Genomic DNA, 5682 nt, shown 5'->3' on the forward strand with positions numbered 1-5682 from the left:
TGTTACTGAGATTGTTCTTGACAATAAAAGTGAAAGTTGAAATCATTATTGATTAAACTATAAATATGTATTATTGTTGATCAATATGTTAAAGTTTGGATTATTAAAATTCAATCTTCCTATTTATATTTATGTAGCATTTTAATTTATAAAACCCCTCATTTTAAATTTATCATATATTACTTTATTTACAATGTTATTGGAATAATCAACTCATTTGTTAAATAAATAGGATAGAATAAAAATCTAGTATGGGATATGTTGCCAACGAGAGATAGTTGGATTGGCTTTTGCTTTATAAGCTTTGGCCTTTGCTACTTTGTTTCTTATACAAAATTTTGTCTTCTTTATTTAAGTGGATGATATGCAACTGCTTTAGCCACTTATTGAACCCGTCGCTTGTTGATTGGTCTTTCTATCTTGCTTTTCTATCATGTATTCCACTAAATATATGTTTATATAAAAACTCTATTGTAACACCTTACAAAATTGATATTAATAATATCTTATTTCGTACATATTTTTTTACAGTTCATCACATGCCATAAAATTATACTTTCATGAACGCTTTAATGATCTGGGTTTGCTATTTTTTTTTGAACAACTAATACTTTAATCCTAAATCTATGGAATCCATATATTAAGGGATTTGAACGCCAAGCCTTCAAAAGAGGAAGCACCTATTACGCATATGGATTTCACTGGGCCAGATGTGCTTTGATTGGGTCTAACATTATTTACTAAGATAAGCCATCACATTTATTTTTATTTTTAAGATTTATCATCTAAAATAAAGTATTTTTTAGTCCAATTTGTAAGTTTTCATAATTATTTGACCTCCTAGCACTTCATAAGAGTACAATTTTTCAGTCCCAAGTAAGTTATGGTCTAGAAGGATATTATATTTTTCACTTTTCAGTTCTGTCCCTTCTTGGAAAACTTTCTTTGCTTAATGCTGTATCCTTATCAACACAAATAATTATATCAAGTTGAAAGTGAAAATGATTGCTCTTTTGGAGGATTGACTCCTTCAATAATTGGAATGGTATATTTTTTAAACATGTAAGTTGATAGTTTATTCTTGAAGAGGTGGAGGCATATATGATTGAATTCAGTTTTCCAAAGACACAAAAAACTTTGGTTTAATAATTCGGAAACCGTCACAATGTCCAGCAAAACGACACAATGCTTCACGATAGAGTTTGTTAGCGGGAGATTAAAACGACTGTCAGTTTTCCGGTTAACATCGACATAAACTCTAAACTTTGTCAATAATAACTTATAGTTCTTGTTGACATAAACCACTTATGAGCAATAATGGGATAAAAAAAATAATATAAAAATAGCTTCTTAATAAACAAAAAAATGCAGGCCGATTCAGGTTTTTCAACAAGCATTGGATCCAATTATATCCACAATTATAAGAGTTTATTTATTTATAAAAACAACAAAGAACACTAAATGTTAAAATGTTCTCTTTTTCATACAATCCAATATCCATATAAGTATTTCTATTTCTATATAAAATTAAATTTGATCCAATTATATCTGCCACCTCATACTCTAATAATTTGGATGAGTGCGATTAATTAGGAATTTCAGGCAAGTTGCTCCTAGGCTCATATGAGGCATATGCGGTTGATTAAGATGGAAATTATTTAGTCACACCTTTTCCGGGTGTCATTTCTAAGGGTTATTTCATATTTGGACTTACTAGTTGAAGTATGAAGCATTGAATAGGTTTCTCTGTGTCTTAACCTTCTAATTAATTTTAGTTGTCTACCATTAAAAATGATTGTTTGGGATTAAGGAAAATGAACAAACTTATTGGCGTTGATTTAGTTAATTATTTGGTCACGCCTTTTCTGGGTGTCGTTTCTCGATGGTTATTTGTACTTATTAGTTAAAATTTGAAAAATTGAAGTGGTTTATTTATGTCTTCACCTTCTAATTAGTTGTGGTTGTCTGTCATTAAAAACGATTGTTTGGGGTTAAGGAAAATGAACAAACCTATCGGCATTGATTTGGATAATTTGACAAATAATTTGGTCACAACTTTCTAGCCATTTCTTGAGGGTTATTTGAACTTGCTAGTTACACTTTTTCTGCGTTAATTTTTGTCACGATTAACGCAACAATCGCAACACATGTAGCCTTTACTAGTTATAGTTAAAAGTTAATATATAAAAGCAAAATGAGAAATGAGATATAACTAATCGGCTTCACACCTTTTGGGCTCATTTGGACCTTCTTTATTCATTAATAGGCCCAGATAAAATGATTGTTTTTGGTTACTTGTAGAGTTGTAGTTGCTATATAAATGTCATCTTACTTTCACACTATAAAGCCCAAAATAAGAAATGACAAAAACGTATTAACCGCCCACCGTGGGGCTCGAACCCACGACCACAAGGTTAAGAGCCTTGCGCTCTACCAACTGAGCTAGACGAGCTTGATGACAAAGACCAGTATCTATCTCAAAAGAACATATAAAATTCCCAAAACTCTTAAAAAACAAATGTATTTATTGCATCTAAAAATAAAGTATGCACACTCCTTAACATGTTTATAATTGTTAGTATATTGACACAGAGCGTGTTGAAAATGTTGTGACGATACGCAATCAGAATGTGAAAGAAAATTTAGAATATTGTCGGGTTAATACAAGTTAAATGATATCGATGTAAAGTGAATTCAAATTTATCATAATAAAAGTAAAACTCTATGATTGTTAAACTTAACTTTTGTGACACATTTTTAATGCTTCCTAAAATTGATGTCATGTACAAGGTGAATTAGAACCGATACATTAAATATACGTAGAGGTGTACAAAACTGGTTTAGAAGGAAATTCAGTTCGGGTTATAAAGCAAAGCAATTTAGTCAACAGTTGGTCAAATCTGCTTTAGGAGGAAACTTGCTCGAAACTATCAAACTGATTTGGTCAAGGTTATAAACTGATTTGCGGGCGAAAAAACCGATTTGAGGAAAAAAAAAGCCAACTTTTTTACTAGGTTTTTTTTTCCCAAACAGGTCGGTTCATAACTGGTTTGATTGTTCAAAGTTTGAACCGCTATACAAACTGACGGGTTGGGTCGGTTTGGAAACTGGTTTGACCCAAACCGATTTTAGGTTGTTATCAGGCCTGTTTAACAACCGATTCGGTCAAAACTGGCTTTTTTTGTCCATCTCTAGATATATGTGGTTAACTTAAAACATATATTGAACTTGTTCATTTTAGAGTTTCAAGTACAAAAAAACAGCCCACTAAAATTGGTGATGGGCTGGCCCATGAGCCAGTAACTAATGACTTGGTTAATTGGTTATTACCATGATGATTGATGCCTTAGTTTAAACTTTAAAGTGTGACACACAATCATATAGTCGCATACGTCATGTTTGCCACAATTAACTCACTGTGGCCATTTCCAACAACCAAAGGACTTCATATAACAAAATAATAATAATAATAATAATAATAATAATAATAAAATATATAACAAAGGTCTACTTCTAAGCATTTATATATATAAGAAAGAATTAAGAGATTCTACATGCAGTCAAACGTTCACACCAAAAACAGGCACATCCACCAACAACGTGGCACATAAAATTCAACGTAGAACGACATGTTTGTAAGTTGATAAGAATTTTGCAACTCTTTGGTAGGTGCTTATTGAAACTTGATGGTCGTTGAACTAAAAGTAGTATCAATATACTTTTGTAATGTGGCTATATATTTTTTGGACTTTTGTGTTACTTTATAAGTAGAAAAATTGTCAGTCAAAGATCTATTTTGACAATTACTTTGTTATTTTATCAAATATATGAGCGAGACATATATATAAAGCTGCTACACGAGTTGATACCATGCATTAGGTGGTTGTCAAATTAAAGGACAAGTGAAAACATTGACGGGTCTAATAAAAAGTTTCGTTAAGGAGTAGCTGATATGTAAAACGAAGAAGAAAAAAAGCTGCACTAAAGTTATATACTTTCTCAAGAAAATTGAGGGGTAGTACGGACCGCCAATCAACCTACATTGAATTCGTCTTGAGTGAAAAGTGAAAAGTATACACGAGTGAAAATCCGATACAATGTAATAATAATAATAATAATAATAATAATAATAATAATAATAATAATAATAATAATAATATTTTTTTATATACATTTATTGATTTGATACGGATAAGAAATTATGAATCTATGATTGTAATGATATATGAATATGTCACATGCATGTGTTTGTCATATGCAAACAGGGAAAAACGATTGAAAAGGATTGAAAATAAACGAGTGAATATCTACACTGAAAAACTGCTTGGATTTAATAAAAGCTAATGCATAGCACCTGTATTTAAAGGAAAATCGAATTTTATGTATTGGTCGAAAATGGCCGATATTTACTTAAACTTTGACCAACAATAACCTAACTTAGATTTATCATTGGTGTTTGGATGTCACAACCCAACTTAGGATTTAGGAGCGTGATCAATAGTTGGTACCTGTTTGGTAAATACATTACAATTTAAGGTTCAAAACGGAAGCATTGATTAAAGTATTATTATATTCCAAAAGTCGGGTATTAAACACCCGATAGTTATTACTAAAGCGCTTAACTCATAAAAGCATAGTTTAAATTATTTTAATGATAAAACTTTATCTGAGCCATCAAATCGTCTAATGGATATCCCTCATCTCCAACACCTATTCTTGATTACCTGCAAAACAGTTTTATAAAATACGTTAGCAACACATGTTGGTGAACATGATGACTTCATAACATTTATGAAAACCTTTAGTTCATACTCGAAACATGTAAGGCCCCGGTCCCGGGAGCCCTACTTTGACATTGGATTTACCCATAAACACAATTCTAAAATCAGAGTTAATTAAAACTTTCGCGCAACAACTAAAAACTCAACCAATACATCACAACATCAAATATTGTCTTAACAGAAGTTATCTTATCTTAAATATAACATAGCATAAGAGGTTCATAACACTTCTTCTCAAGATGCCAGCCTTCCAGTCCCTACCATGTGCCCTCCTCAAGCCAGCTCCTTTAACCTATTTACCTGCGTGCATACTAAAAGTTAGCTACGTTGAGTGAGTTCTAGTTAAGCACTTAACATACATTACATTCACATCCTTACTCCTATGTGTCCGAAGATATGTATTTGTACCTTACTTACTATTACTTCTTTCATACATACTTTACATACATGCATACATACTTACATACTTTCTTTCATAAATCCCTATGGTATACCATAAGCTATTCTATCTCTACCATCACAGATATTATTAGGGTCTGGTCCCTATCATCACAGATATTATGAGAATTTGGTCCCAATCATCACAGATATTATGAGGGTCTAGTCCCTATCATCACAGATATTGTGAAAGTCTGGTCCCTAACGTCACAGATATTGTAAGGGTCTGGCCCCTAATGTCACAGATATTATAAGGGTCTGGTCCCTTCTGTCTCGAATAACTATACAACCATACAACCATACTTGTCTCGTCAATCATCCATACATTCTATCATACGTGCATACTTTACATATCTTCTAGTTATAAAAATATATACATATTCATTCATATGAACATTCTATAATAATAACATTAAATACATAATCATGCACTTACCACTCAAGTAAGTGTATTAACTATCAC

General features: G+C 31.6%; 1 non-coding gene across 1 annotated transcript; it reads right to left on the bottom strand.

Annotated features, from left to right (window-relative positions):
* Positions 1–2379: 2379 nt before the first annotated feature.
* Positions 2380–2452, bottom strand: TRNAK-CUU (transfer RNA lysine (anticodon CUU)). Its single transcript has one exon. It is a non-coding gene; the product is annotated as a tRNA-Lys (tRNA).
* Positions 2453–5682: the final 3230 nt, after the last annotated feature.

Source organism: Bidens hawaiensis, unplaced genomic scaffold (genome assembly GCF_021521415.1).
Source record: "Bidens hawaiensis isolate Kalapana, Puna unplaced genomic scaffold, B.hawaiensis_p1.1 tig00004192_1, whole genome shotgun sequence".
NCBI lineage: Eukaryota > Viridiplantae > Streptophyta > Magnoliopsida > Asterales > Asteraceae > Bidens > Bidens hawaiensis.